This window comes from Ambystoma mexicanum, chromosome 12, assembly GCF_040938575.1.
Source record: "Ambystoma mexicanum isolate Mex_15411 chromosome 12, UKY_AmexF1_1, whole genome shotgun sequence".
Lineage (NCBI taxonomy): Eukaryota > Metazoa > Chordata > Amphibia > Caudata > Ambystomatidae > Ambystoma > Ambystoma mexicanum.
Genome location: NC_090936.1, coordinates 601,698,630 through 601,714,678, shown reverse-complemented (window position 1 = coordinate 601,714,678; position 16,049 = coordinate 601,698,630). Strand labels below are relative to the sequence as shown.

The 16,049-nt window shown below is 43.6% G+C and overlaps 1 protein-coding gene across 3 annotated transcripts in view; it reads right to left on the bottom strand.

The window, feature by feature from the left end:
* The window catches only part of SSRP1 (structure specific recognition protein 1), a 366,705-nt gene extending 351,755 nt beyond the window's left edge, over positions 1–14,950 (bottom strand). The window contains exon 1 of one of the 3 annotated variants that reach the window (XM_069628997.1): positions 14,708–14,950. The gene's annotated coding sequence lies outside the window, so the exon portion shown is untranslated. The remainder of the gene's footprint in view (positions 1–14,707) is intronic. The other 2 variants (XM_069628998.1, XM_069628999.1) reach the window with 2 other exon arrangements.
* Positions 14,951–16,049: the final 1,099 nt, after the last annotated feature.

Below are 16,049 nucleotides of genomic sequence, written 5' to 3'. Positions count from 1 at the left end.
AGTCAAATCTGATATTGATATATATGTCACAATCTGACGAAGCCCGGTTTGGGTGAAACGCATAATTGTGCGTTTGTTTTCTTCACGTGTACACCTACTGAATAATAAAAGGACTTTTTACACGAAGATGATGGCCAAATGTGATTCATTGGAAACTAAATGGAGGAGTGCCGCTGTGAACCGCGAAATTGCAGTATATATATAGGGGTTAACCTCCTACCTCACAACCACACCCGGCCCCCGAGCTCCCCATTTTGCAGATATAGTACAGTGCATGGTTACTGCAGTAGATCTGAAGATATACAGTCTGATTGGAACTATTGATAACTACTTTGTGTATTCATTATGCAAGAGGTAAGATACTAAGCAAAGTGGATGGTGTAGCAGGCAGATAACTGGGCAAACTAAGAGGAATATTGTAGTTTGCGCCCATCTCACTTTCAGGATATCTGGTATAAAACAGGGCGATAGGTTATAATGTTAAGGAATATGGATCAGCTCATGGGATGAAACCCATTTGCACAGATGTATGCACCCATTAAGTAACAGAACTAGGTTTGAAATCAAAGGCGTGTGACCATGTACATTTTCAAAAGTGCTCACTTGTCAATGTAGTGCATCTTCCCCAATGAAATATAGTTGACACTATGAAATTAAGATACACTAACCTTCACTTTGCTGTAATACATGGACAATGCAGTGTTTTTCACAGTATCAATACTGTAATTATGCATTATATAACAACTTTGGAATGGAATTTCAGGACAGTCTTTCAAAAAAAGAAAGTTAACACATCGTCGGATACATCTACCGCCCAGCAGAACTCCCCTACATCACCAAACCACATTTAAGCAGTCACCAGCAGAATGGCTGCGCTGGTGCTGTTGAGCACTATCGCCTTGCCTTAAAACTGTGTTTTGCAGTCACCAAAATAATGGCTGCGCTGTCTTTGCCAAGCACATATGGAGCGAGATGTAACACCCCGAGAAAGGCTGCCAGTGTTTTCCTTATGTGTACCAAAGAAAATAATCGAAAACCAGCACTGCTAGCTCCAAAACATCACTGAAAAGAAATTATTTTGCCTTTTAAAATGCGCTCTAATGCTCTTTTCATCTGTTCAACAATACACAGTTCTGATCCAGTGAGACCCAGCTATGTTTATCCACCTTCAGGTTGTGCTCCGGCAAAAAGGGGAATTTCTCACTGAATGACAGGCTGTGTGGGACACAGGTGTAACTTATTTAGCACCACCTGTAGGTGTGTGACTTTTAGCAGCACATCCCCTCAACCCAAACTGGGGAGCTTCAAAGGCCACTCCAAAGCAACATTTGAAAGTATGCCCATATTTGGAAGACAAAGGCTAGCCCATTTGGGGATGAAAAGACTGTTCTGAATTAATAAACGTTAAGGCTTATCTCTGCAACCGGAAGATGCAGGAATGCGAACAGTTTAAATGTAATTTTGGGTGCATTAACACAAGACATTGTTTATTCCCCTAGCATGTGGGGAACGCAAACGGCAGAAAAGGGTAAATCATGGGGAAAGAATCCATGGTGCAAATTTGGAATTCAATGCAAACATGCTCTATGATAATATGTAAACATGTATAAAGTTGTAGAATTGTAGGCGAAATATTCCCACGAAAAATTGCTAAAGATTATTAGAAGGGCGAAACAATATCGTACAAAAGGTGGGAATTTGAATGAAATGTTCAGTGTAAAATCTGGAATCTGCCTATATGGTTTTCTAAAGTGCCACAACTGTAAAATTGTGCAATTTATGTCATCTGATTTCTGGCAAAATTGACTGCGGGATGGCTCTGTACCTCATAAAAACACCCCCCCATAAAACTGAGTCCCCTCTTTCAGTCCAATCTGCCTCTAAGGAGGAGGTGACATAGATAGGCTGACCTATCTCGTTGTTAAAGGCATGTCCAGCCAAAGCCGGCCCCTTTGTATAATCCTGTGAGGTCACTCGCCTTATAAAAGGGGTAAGCTCACAGAGACAAAGGACACACTTCTAAATGTTCCAGCTCCTGCGTATACAGACATTCCATATTCATCCTGCAAGATTCCAGATTCCACTGCCAGGCCAGAGCATAGCTGACTATCAAGGGAGGACCACTGATCCAAAATGAAACCCCACTGAAGATCCCAATAATTCAGGGAGAAAGGGGGGAAAAGCTGTGGTATCCTTTTTGAAAGTATCCTGTGACCAGACCGGCTTCTTGCTCCACTACCTGCATGCCAGCTGTACCCTCGCTATCCAGTGACCAGACAGGCTCAGCTGTTTTCTTCTAGGAGAGCACGCTGCTGTGGCCAGTGACCAGATTGCCTTGCTGTCCAGAAACCCGATGCGCTGTTCAAAATAAGTGCTTGTTGCGAGTATATCCCTCGTCCAAAAACCACAAACTGCGTCTTTTGCTCTGTTACCTTGTATGAGGTCCAATCCCATAAATGCCTTTGCAGAAATCCTTAAAACTTTCAGAATTCTCTGCGCATCCTTTCCTTGATCTTCAAGTGTTAGCGCCATTCTTACACTCATTTCTCATTTATAAGTCCTTAGTCCCATTTTGATTAAATAAATTAATTCTCCCTAAAAAGAGGCACACTGTGTGAAGGGTTACATCTGCAGCGTAACTTTTCTATTCACGGGTGGCGTTTCTCTTTTCTAGTCACTTAAATCTAGTTTGAGTGAAACTTGCCCTTTCCAAACCGATTTTCTCTGTCAACTGCTTTTATTTTTAAAACCGAATTTCCTTTCTCATTGAGAATCTCATCCTATCATTAATATAGAGTCACTCTTTCACTTGCATATTATCCCTGTGATGTGCATCTGTCATTTCGCATAAAAAACCGCATTCCGATTCCATTTCACTCGTTTTTCAAACCGTTTTGACATTTAAACCTGTGTAAATTAGCAAATGCAATTTCTATAAGTGTGATTTGGCTGCACGGTGTTGTCACTTCAAAGTTGATTTCTGAACTGTAGGACCGTTGTTGGTACCTTGCCTTGTAGTTGCTAGTGTTCTTACATCCCTTATACGGTTATAAGTCATATTTACCTCATTCATTCAACTTCACATTTAAAATAAATATTTAGTAATTCTGAGTGCTATTTTATGCAATTGAAAAGGTTTTAAAATCCAATTTTGTCTCCCAATTCGTGGGGGGAGGTCGGATTTTAATTTGGTTTGCTGCCTAGTGTACCTGACTCCTTGCTGCTCCTTTCTATCCACTCAAAATTCGAATAGGAGGGGATTGAGGGAGCATTGGAGGGGGAAATCTTAACTCAGGTGCTAGCTACCCGAACAGTAAAATTGCTCCCATTCATTTGTGCTTTGGATACATTATAGTAGAAGGTCAAACTAAGTGTATTTCATCTTTTTACCTTGTAATTATCATCCCTTCGGTGATTGCTGCCCAATATTAAATGTGTGATTATCTTTGAATTTAAAATAAATATTGCATTACCACCCACCGGCCTGGTTCATGGTCCATTGTGACCCGGGGTATTTGTAAAAGTGGGTGTGAGACGGGTTGGGTATCAGCTCAATCCAAATTCTTAGGAAATAAGGAAAAGTATTCTAATTGTGAGCTGCATTTTAGGCTGGTGACGAGTCCCTGTCTAGTGTGTGACCCGGTCTGGTGTGCGACACCCGATTGGAATCCTTAACAACATACTGGTCTTTGCCAGGTAGATAGTTAGCTTAATACAAGTATTATCCCGATTACTTCCGGTTTGCAATTATTTGAAAAATTAAGAAAAAATCTAGCACTCCCACGCAGTCCTTTGGCATTCAAGAGTGGAGGAGACGAGTACTGCTGCACTCTTTCTCCATTAGCCCCTTTGAACTTGCAGTGAATAAAAGAGCGGAGAGAGGAAGGGGGCGAGCTGTATTTTAATTGAACAGGGAAACTTAAATAGCTAGTTTTGCTACACGAGTGTCCGTTTAATTAGCAAACCTACAGAAATGCATAGCAAATTGCCAAGGAACACTGCTTATTTGATGCCTTGTAGTGTTCTTTTCCCATCCCTCACCTTGAGAAAAGAAACACTCAATGATCAATTATTATTAATCAACTGGTAGATAAGGTAAAGGGTCAGCACAAATGGACAGACTATAAAATTGTCATTCAACAAGGATATTAAAATAGGGTAAATAGTATTGGGCCAAAACAGGTCACAGAGTGTTGAAGAAAAAAAACAAAAAAAAACAAAAAAAGCAAGCAAAGTTTATTAGTCACAATATTACTCAATTGAAAAGCGTAAGCTGCAGTAGTTTATTGTTTGGAAAATATAATACTCTTACCTTAAGAAATAAAATACCAAACTGGTTCTGAAATTTGAGAAACCCCTCCACCCCCTCAGGAGCGACCTAGTAAAATGCTACTGTCCAGGTGAGTAAATACCTTTTAGAATACATTTAGAGCAGTTACCAGACCTCCCTGCGGTTTTCCCATAGAGAACAATTGGACAGAATCAATAGGCTCCCCGGGTTTATGGGAAAAATGCAAGTGCGTTCTCCTTTTACCCCACAGGTGAAAGGAGCCAAAGCATACACCAAAGGCAACCCTGAAAAGAAAAAGGTTCCAGCCCAGAGTTGGAGCATCAGTAGGCCAAGAGGGAATAAGTACGCTTGACAATGGAAAATGCAATGGGGCGAGGGGGTTGCAAAATATTCTCAAATCCAGGGGACCAGTGGGGAAGAATTTATCAGGACCACATGGACGTTTAAGAGAGGGGGAAGGTACAGCCTGCAAGAAACATCCTGGCAACAGGTGCAACCAGTGCTCCAGATAAGATTGAGATGGGAGTATTTTACTCCATTTTTAAACAAAGTAAATGTCATTTCAAGAGCGTAAAAATGACTTCTCTCTTTTGCAAGTGAGTAAAACGTATGTGACATCCAGCAGAAGTGTGCAAAAACTGTATGGAAATCATTACCATGCGGTGGCTTTCTGCATTGTGACAGAATACACCTTTCATCATTTCTCTAAGGTCTGGCCATTTGATCTCTCCTGTATATATTTAAAATGTTGAAAACACAAAACCCTAGCCAATTGCATAGTAAAGCAAACAAATTGTATTGTGCGTTTTGAGGTTCGATAGCAGAATTGTCTTTTGATGTTTAATGAAAGTCCCAATTTCCTGCAACTATTACTACCCAATGGTGTGACAATGTTAAGATACAACAGTGTAGAAAGGCAAGGCAAGGAATTCATGCTAAATTATATACCTAATCTCATGGTCAAATGGTTATTTATATAGCACTTTTGGTGAAGTGATATGGATAGAACATATTTATCACAATTATCACCAAACAAAGTTAGTACTCCTTTATCAACCTCAAAAGGATGAAAGGCTGAGTTGGCCTTGCCAGGATTCGAACCTGCAACCTAGAGATCACACACAAGAGTGATCAACCGGCTGAGCTATTTTATTGGCTTACAGCCTTCAGAGGTCGGTAAACTGAGAATCGACTGAGGTTTAATATTCCCAGTGCCTAGATGTTGGACAAACCATGTATGAAGCGCTACATAAATACCTATAGGTTTTGCTGAGTTTCTAATTCAATTACAAATGTAACTTTCATTTGTTTGTTTTTTAACAGCGCTTGCACTTCCTGGAGAGTCTGGTTTTGGATGTTTAATAGTCTTGAAGATTTGAGAGGCTATACCACCCGTGATTGGTGTACCAAAATTCCTCACTCTTGAGCAAAGACTCTGCTGCCACTGACCATTTATACTATTGTACCCCATTGACTGCAAGGTTGAATGGATGTAAACTAGACGTGCATACTCATTTTACACACTGTTTTTCTAAGAGTGTAAATTAAATAAGTGTAAAAATGATCTGCCTCCGAATGATTATGCACACACCACAGTAACTCTGAAAACTACAATTGTGCAATACTGGTTTGCTTTCACTGAAAAAAAAGCATGATTTGTTACAAAAGTTTAATTTTCAATTGCAACTTAGTTTTCCATCTCAATTATACAATCCTTAAATGCTAGGAAAATAAATATGCACAGTGCTTCTGTTCGCTCCATGAGCACCTACAGCCAACAAAGCAGAATGGAAAGAAACCATTCTTTTTATCAGTGTTCAGTTTCTTTTTTTAAAGGCTTCAGAGAAATTCAGTTTGAGGCTTTTTTCCATGGCTTGCAATTACATCCATGTAGATCAAAATCAAAAGAAGCGTTCTGGTTTCTGTCAAGTAACCTGATATTTGAACTGCCCTCTGCTCTAAGAGTGTGTATAATGTACACAGGACAATAATAAAGCAGTCATATTTACAAGATTTTAATGCATAAAAAGGCCTGGTACGAACCTGATCTGGAGGCTTGGTTGCAACCGGACACAGGCGTGGCATGGTACGAGCAAGCCACCCAATTTCAAGAATAGGAAGTCTCCTTGTCTTAAGGTACTTGGGCCAGAAGGATTTGTCAGCAGGGCAGAACAGCAAATGGCTAGTAATATGTGCCACAAAGGAACAGCCCAGTATGGAACACCACAAGGCAGGAAGCAAAGGAGGAAATCAGGCGATGGGATTCCACCAGTAAAGAAGAAGCTGAAAGGACAAAGGAGTCAGGATCCAGCCAGCACAGCAACACCAGTGCCCTCAGAATAAGCCCAATTTTCAGAAAATTCTTCCAGGAGTTTGTGCACCAAATTAGTAATGCACAAGGTCTCCCAATGATTATAAATTTACTTGGGTACTGGCCTACCCACACCACATGGTAGCACACATCAGTTTTAGCCCACACATACTGGATCTAGTCTGGGAAGTCGATATAGGTTTAAACCACTGTACACAAGTTTAAAATCAAATTGAGGGTCTCTGTCGGCTAAGGATGAGGCAATGTTGCAAAACTGCCATTGTGCACAGGTTTTGTGGTCTACATGGACCAGGGGACGGTGCAAACAACATGGCTGAGCTTAATAAAAATGCATTAGTACTCAGTGATATGATATATGATATGGCATTTGTAACGCGCCTATACACAAGTGTTTCAAGGCGCGACAAATCAGTGTTCATTTGCAACGCAACTCTGTAGGTTTTCTAATTAAATTAACTCTTTTTTTTTTTTTTTAAAAACACAGCTATTTAGATTACCCTGTTCAATGAAAGCACAGTTCACTTTGCATTCCTCATTTGTCCTCAGGGCTCTCTCTGCTTTCTTTTCTCTGTTCACTTCAAGAACAAACAGTCTAATGGAGAGAGTGCAGCAGTAATGCCCTCCTCCATGGGGTGATACTTTATTAGGCTAACCATATCCTGTTTGGCAAAGATCATTAAGCGTTAGCTTTATTTTTTGAAACAGTCCTGCAATTCCATTTCTAAAAATTGAAGTTGATACATAATGCATAATTACAGTATTGCTACTGTAAAACATTGTTTTTCAGTAAAGTTTAGGTTAATGTTTCTAAACCTCATACTGTCAACTAGATTTCAGTTTGGTGGGGAAGGTGCATCATAATGCCAAGTGAACACTACATGATCACACCATCATCAAAAGCATTGGATGTCAAACCTTGTTCTGTGACTTGCTGGTTGCATACATATGTGCAACAGGTGCTCAATCCATAAACTGATCCCAAACTCCTTGGCATTACCTCTTATAAACCTAGTATTATATAACAGCTACCCTTAAAGTGAGATGGCTGCAAACTGCAATATTCCCAAAACTTTGTCCGGTTCTCTGCCTGCTACACAATCCACTGGGCTTAGACTCTTACTTTTTTCCTCATACATAATTAAGCTAACTGTGTTCATGCAGTAGCGATCAATAGTTCCATGGAGTCCCGTACATTTACAAATTTACTGAAATGCCATGAACTGCAGTTAGCCTCCAGGGCTTGCTCTGTTCCAAGATCATGATTGCATTATATCACCACCTACTCGAGCGGTCGGGAACACAAGCAGAAATAGCAAGTAGCCGACCACACTTCATGCCGGCCTCTGCCCAGCCTTCATCCTGTTCTTGGTGGTGGTGGTGCCCCAGGACAAGTATTCACTGGAGCACCACACCTCGAGAACGCCCCCTCCCCTGCGCACCACCGCAGACATTGTTCCCTTAAAAACAAACAAAAAAGTATCAGTACCCCAGATGGTGCTCAGAGTGGTAATAGCAACAAATATCACTTTCATGCGTACACGCAGGCCGGTAATGCTGTGCTTGGGTCTGCCTGGCTCGGTCTCCATGAAAGAGGTATTTAACACTATATTAAAAACAGTCAATATCGAATGAAGGCAAGGGCTCAGTTGACAATTGCTCTGCCTGCCACAACCCCATACTACATACTTAATGTCAGGCAATGACTTTAGAATTGTGAACTTCTTGATTAATGAAACTTCCAAATTGCTCCTCATACAGCAAATGATGTGTCAAGCATAATGCACCCTGTTGAACAGGGCCTTGCACTGGAAATCGTTTTACAGCATCATATATGGGTGTCCATTCTTGCAGCTAACCTTTACATTTTACAGCACTCATCTCAAGCATGTCCTACTTCAGCCGTACACAAACATGCTGTATTTTTGCTAATTGTATGTCTTGGGTACAAATTTGTGATGACATTATAAATATCAGTACACAATTGCTAATTAAATAAGTGTGGTGTGTTGCTAATCAAGAACATTTTAATTAACAGACTCTAATCAATTTTTGTAGACCAACTTATGGCTTGCAATGGCTAACCGATAAGTCAATTAGTAAAAATCGCTAGCACCATGGGTTAGGGAACCAACACATAAGGAGCTTATCCTTCTGCTTTCTCCCATACTGCTCCTTAGATATGTTTAGAGCAGGGATACACGTAGTGCCAAACCGTAAAAAGTAGCATTACTACTGCCTGATCCAAAGAGGTAACAATGAATCTTTTAATGTGCATGAATAACTCGGTGCAGAGAATTATTACAAATAAAGTTCTCTTTTACTGTTATAAACATGTGCACTCGCTTATAAAATATTCTTTGGGAATAGGACTTTTTTTTACTCCTTGAAAGATCCTTTTACAACCAGCTTTTTAAAAAAGTAGTAAAATACTCCCTCTTCAACTGGAGCACAGGTTGCATCCATTAGAAATATTAAATATATTGCAGCAGTTCACAAAGCACTAGGTCCTCCATTAGATATAAGCAGTACGTTGGACTGGTTGGAAATGTACTTCCACAAAGAAGACAAGACTAATGATGAAGAAAATGCAGATAGTAAATAACTATGCATTTTAGGATGTACAAAAGGTCTCTTGCCATTTAGAAAGAAGGATAAACCTTATGTGTTGGATATATCTTGTACCCCACAGCTCCCAACAACGCACCACTGAAATGAACTAGAACTGAAGACAACAGAAAATAGAACATACTAAAAGTGATATTCAGAATCAAGAGAAATTAAGTTCAGTTTATTCAGGTTGTGTGGACAGAATAATTTTAAAAGAAAAATGTATATCTTTTTGAAACCTGTACATGCAAACAATGCCCAAGACACACCCTTGCCCCCAGTCAAAGAATGGATGAAGATGCCATCCCTACTTCCCCTACACATGAACCTATATGCTATACCAATTTTTTTTTGGTTACAGTGATTCTCCCCACCTTGTCTTAGTTGGAAAAAGATTGAAAACAAACCCTCAGCCGTTTATATATTTTGAAATATGTATACAGTAATATTTTTAATAGATTTAATAATTTAAATATTTGGCTACAACATTTCTATTGTCCATTTAGCTTCCTTTTCTGCAGTGATGTTACGTTTATTGAAACTTTGTTGCATAAGTAGTACTTTTCACCCACAGTGTATACAATTTAAGCAATCATCCTGTACTGCCTCCCCCAAAGCAGAGCATTTCCTAGACACACGTTCTACCTACATATGAAAAAAAAAGAGAAATTGTACCAGCCTAGAAAACTAGGCCTTTTCTCCCCTATTTAGGATTCTCAAACTTAGGTGTGTCTTCTCACCCGTCTCAAGCATGTGCATTTTGTGAACTCTAATCCTGAGTTTTATCGTCTGTCCTATTGCTCAACTTGCTTGCCTCTCGCTCTCTTGTCTGCCTACTCTAGTGTCTTCCCCCCTCTCCCTTCCACCTACTCTATGGTGCTCTATGCCTCTCCTATCTTTTCTAACTGCTTCGCTATCTACTATCCTGCTCTCCTCACTAAATCTGGTAGGAAGAGGTTTAAAAAGGACATCCTGGTCTCCAACCCAGGCCTCCCCATCACTGGACCTACACCAGTGCTTCCTCCAAGGAAACTCTCACCGACATCCTCTTTGTCGTGCCTTCGCCAGACCGATGGATCCTTCATATGGTCTCTGTGCTCTCCCCTTTCTCCTCTTCTCCCATTAATGGTGTCACCCGTCGGAACGCCCTCCTTTCATTCCGTTAAGGTTTACTTTAATGGGACCGTCTTGGTCCAAGGCCCTCAGGCCAACCTCCACCTCTTTGATAGATGCTTCCTGCGGCTCAACTTCCTTTCTTCTCCTGCTTCCTGCGCCTCAACTTCCTTTCTTCTCCTGCTGTCCCCTCTCCCCAACTACCTCGCCTCCCCCTTCTGCCTCCTCCTTGGCTAGCTTGCCTCTCCCTTACCTCTTTGCCCCCTGTCTGGCTCCTTCTACACCTCTGCAGGGCATACCTCTGATCTGTACCCCTCCCTGGAAGTCCTCCAAAGATGGCAACCTTCTCCGTATTGCCACTCTAAACTCTCACTCTGCTGTCAAACACTCCTCTGATATCTGCCACCTTCTGGAAGAACTGGACCTTGACGTCCCCAGTCTCACTGAGATATGGTTCACGGCCAGCTCTGTCACGAGCTTTGATACGCTCCTAACCGACGGCTACAAGATCCTCTCCGCGCCCAGGGACAACCGCTCTGGTGGGGGTGTAGCCCTGATCTTCCCTGAGTGGATTCCTGCCTCTGTCACTCCTACGCAGGCCTACTCCTCTTTTGAATGCCTCGTCTGCAGGCTCTTTCGCGACCTCTGCGACTCGCTCACTATTCTCCCCTCTGGCCTGACCCACTCTGCAGGGCACACTATGTTCTGATCTCCTCAGACCTTCCCCTCTCTGTCCCTCTCACCACTCCTCCCTCCTGGAGTGATCACGTTCTCCTCTCCTCCCACTTCACCCTCCCTACCCCTCAGGCCAAGCAACTTCCATCACTGCCACCCACCTTCTCAGTCATCCGACCCATGAAGCGTGTGTCAGCTGAGGCTTTCGCCGCCACTTTCTTACCTCCCCTCCCCCTTTGGCTGACTCTCACCCTGACACAGCTCTCTCCACTCTGCTATATCCCGACACTCTTGATATCCTTGCCCCCGTCATGAGAACCTGCCTAAAGCCCCAAGCCAAATGCAACTCCTGGTACGACTCAGACCTCGTCACCCTAAAACGCAAGTGCAGGGTGGCCAAGGGGAAACTGGCCTGCCGCCTGTTGCAAAGGCAATACCGGCTTTCTGTCCTAACCAAGAAGAGAGATCATATCCAAGCCCGTGTCCCTGCGGCATCTAACAACTCGGCTGAACTCTTTAAAATCTGCAAGGAACTGGCCAACCCTGCCGCATTCTCCTGTCCCTTCCCAGGCCCTCTGCACGGCACTGGCTTCTCACTTCATCTCTAAAACTCAGGACAGCCTGTCCTCACTCTCCTCCTATCCCCTCCGTCCCCCTACTCACTGCTTTTCCTCTGGCCCTTATGCAGCAACCTCTCCTCCCTCCTTCTCTGCCTTTCCCCTGTTCTCTGCTTAAGAGGTTTCTAGACAAGTCCGATCTATGAAAGTCTTGTCGAAACAGGTTCACTCCTGTTCCTCCAAAACCATCAAGGACCACATCGACTTCCTGGCTCCTGCCCTGACTGATTTCTGCAATCACTCCTTCGCCACCGAGTCTTCACAACCCCCCCTGAAGCACTCCCTTGTGCACCCTCTTAAGAAACCCTCTGCTGACCCCACCTGCCCAGCTAACTATCGCCCAATCTCCATTACTCCCTTTCTGGGCAAGCTCCTGGGGAAACTGGCCATCTCCCAGCTTAATCTCCACATTGAATCGGTTGGTTGTCTTCATGACCATCAGTCTGGCTTCAGAGCTGCCAGAAGCACGGAAACGGCTCTCCTGAACATCCGTGAAGAACTGCTCTCCAACCTTGTAACTAGGAATTGTCTAACCAGCGCCACGATGCCTCCACGCTGCTGCGCGCTCTACAAATCCGAATAAATAAACTAACACCCCGTGTCCTCAGCTGGCTTGATCTCCCTTCTTCCTTAGACACCGTCAACCATGCGATCCTGCTCAAAAGTCTCCGGGATAACCTGGGTATCACTAGTCAGGCTCTGGCGTGGCCGACTCCTTTCCTCTCTGATCGACCCTCCCAGGTTCATCTTGGGCCCTTCCTCTCTGCTATCTTTTTCTCTGCCTGTGGTGTCCCCCAGGGGACAAACCCCTCTCCCTGGCTGTTCAACCAATAACTGGCACTCCTTGCGCACTGCATCGCTGCTCTCTGCCCCAACTTTCAGTGCTATGCGGAGGACACCCAGCTCATTTTCAGGCTACCCTCAGCCTCCTCCTCTCCTTCCCTCATCTCGGACTGTCTGCTATCCAGGAGTGGAGTGCTACCAATTACCTCTGCCTTAATGCCAGTAAAACAGAGATTCCCCTCATCGGCACACCCGCTCCCTCCTTCCCTTTAGCTCTCTGGCCGGTCTCTCTTGGCCCTCTTCCTGCTCAGCTAAAATCCTTAGGGTCATCTTCGACTCCACACTTGTCTCAAGCCCAGGGGTCGTATCTCTCCAGTACTGAAATCTCTGCACTGGCTCCTAGTGGCTGTGAGGATTAAGTTCAAAACCCTCTGCATCGTCCACAAGGCCTTCTGGGGCCTCAATACCTTCAACTCTCTATTCCTAAATATCTTCCTTCTTCACTTATCCGCCTCCAACTCCCTCAGGGTCAGTCGCTTCTCCAAGCAACGAGTTTGTGGTAGATCTTGCTTCGGCTGGTGCCTCCCTCAGAAAAAGCTTCCCTGCCTCCCTTAAACTTGAGGAGGACCATCTCCGGTTCTGGAAACACCTCAAAACCTCTCTCTTCACTTCTGCTTTTTCTCCTCCACTGACCTGGCTATAACCTGAACTGCACTGGGTACCTGGACACACTGATCTCGGCCCAGGTCCCTACACCACCAGTGTCTCTCACCTGCACTGCCCACCTGGCAACCCCCGCACTTGGGGACTGTTTCCGTATCCGTACAGTCCCCCTACCATTCCCCTTCCCCCGCCACCCCCCCCCCCCCCCCCCGACACCTGAAGTCTGCACTTACCCATGCACTTGCCACATGTTGGCCGTTACTTATTGTGATCATCTTGTACTGCACTGTCCCTGCCCCCTTCCCATTCACAAATATGAAATATCTTCTCTTTATTCCAATGGAGAGAAATTAATGGCAATAATAATAGCAATCATTATTTGCTACTTTGATTTATGTCTCCACCTCTTAAGAATAAATGGTGGAGTAAACTTAACTGGGCGAATGATTCATCCCGGTTCTCTCTCATCTTGTCTGTCCACAAACTATGCCAAAGCACAAATCCGGGTAAACACGGGTGAGCTGATGACCGAGGAGATACCCGTGCACAAAGGATTGAAGCAGGGCTGTGTGTTAGCGCCAACATTGCTCAATCTCTACTCCCGACTACCGCCCCCCCCCAAAAAAAATAGGGGGAATTCCTATTAATTGGTTGGCTTTGGCCGACATCATCATGGATAGAACCCAACTGGGCAACAAAGATTGCTAAAAAATGTAAATGATTTATAACATTAATGCATTAGAAATCAACATAGCCAAGTAAAAAATGATGCCATTCTCTCATGAAGCCCGAGGAAACAAAAGAAATGTGGTATCTGATGGCAAACAATCAGAAAGAGGCTCTGAAAAGATTTGTAGACAATTGTAATCCTCCAAAGCTGTCTGTTTCAATCAAACTAAAAAATGTGTCACTATATGCAGTTTAGATTAAATCAATGGGCGAATCACTAAACGATTGGCAGTACAAGAAAACACGTTTTGAATTAAATCTGTAGATCCTTCTCAGCGCAAAGGTTAGAAATATTAATGCATTTTTATGTTTAAACTTAATAAAAACTGCAGAAAAAAAACAGATTACATGAAATTATGACGGCGATTTTAGTGGCAGAGAGTAACGAGCATACAAGAGAACGACCTCATGAATATTTGCCATTTGAAGAAACAAGTCACTAATGGGTTGGCATTTTCTTATAGCACTAAATAGCGCATTTAATTATGTATATTGATTTTTACTTTCATTCCCTAGTGTTAAAAGTTGCGATGAATATGACATTAGATATAACGTTGTTTAGAAAGGTGCCCATTCAGGCTCCATTTACAAAACAATAAAATACTCTTGTGCGGTAAATGGTAATTGTGTCCGTAAATTTGGTGCTTTAGCTTATCCCGCAACTTGACAGCGACTGTCCTGAAGTGGTCTCTGACAGGCGGTCACCCCAAACACACCGAGCAGCACAGCCATAAATTAACTTGCAACTCTGCATCCCAAAATCTCACTGTACACAAAACCCCGTGCCCTGTGAAAGAAACAGTAGCCTGCAACAAAGTTAACCCCGTGCCCAGTTCCACACATTTTGTTGCACTGATTAAAATAAAACGAGCTATATTCCCCATAAGCCCCTTGTACCTCTCCCCTTGAATCCCCTCCGGTCTGGTCCCTTTTCCCGCGCCGCGCAGCCTCCACGCCTACACACAGCGCTGTTGACGCCGAACAAAAACGTCACTGGCAGAAAGCGATAGAGTTTCCGAAGAGTAGTAGAGACTACTTCCCATTAGAGAAATGGACTTGCGGAGGGAGCGAGCTCGTCACGTGACGTAACGTGACTTACACTTTGACTAACGATCCATGCAGACTCATGGGAAAATGAGAGCTTGCAGCCACAGTTGCCAGTGTAACTAAAAAAGCTATGGCAGCAAAATATGAGAGCAGTTGTAAGTCAGATTTTGCTATCCGTATAGCATTTTCGGACAGTGTGCTTTTCGTAGCCTGGTGCCGTTCTTCCTGGTGAATTGGAGCTGTGCCTGTGAGGAGTTTTAGCAATTTTAACCCTATGTTGTACGGGCAGCGCAGCATTAACCCTATGTTGCGCAAAGCCGCCTGTGAGGAATGTTGGCAATTTAACCAACCCAGTGGTAGCTTGGCGCCTTCCTTCCAGGGAATTGGAGCTGTGCCTCAGCAATTTTAACCTTATGTTGCAATATTTATGTAGATAGCAAAACCTGATGGCTTGTACATAGCTCTCAACCATTTGTCTTGCAAAGGTGGGTGAAATCACCCGATTTTGTTTCTGGCGGGTGAGACGCCCATTGGAATGAATGGGCGTGCAGGAGGCCTGGCGGGTGAGCCAGCCCTTTGCAAGGCGGGTGAGTTGAGAGCTATGCTTGTAACAGGGGAGCCGACTTATGAATTTGGCAGGGGGGCAAATACAGGAAGTGACATCACTGGCAGGTATATGACCGCAAATTTGCATGTAGTCGCCAACTTGGTGCAACGGCGCGTGGGGGGGGGGTGTTGGCGCACGCAGCGCAGAACAGTGGAAACATTGGCTAGCATGCACTGCATACTAAAGTCAAGAAAGAAGGAGATTTAAGCCTTCGAGTTGCATTCCAGGAAGACATCACTTCCCCTACTCCACTGCTCTGTAATCGTCCAGCAGCACAACTAGGATAGAAGAATGAAATGCTTGCTAAACAGAAGGTACAGCTGCAAGGTGGAGTACCACCACCACCACCAAAAAAAAGTTCCCAATTCAAGGGAAACGAGAAGTATAGACGTTTCCTGATTAAAAACTACCAAGCAAGACGTGTGTGGTGCCATAGTTCAGTAAAACATCAACAATTCAAACTTACAATAGTGCTGCTGCAGATTGGCCAGCCACAAGTGACATTTGCTAAGATGTTACCTCTAGGTAAACAAATAGAGTTAGGGATGTAGCTAATCTTAAACCTTACAGTGGACACATCAGATG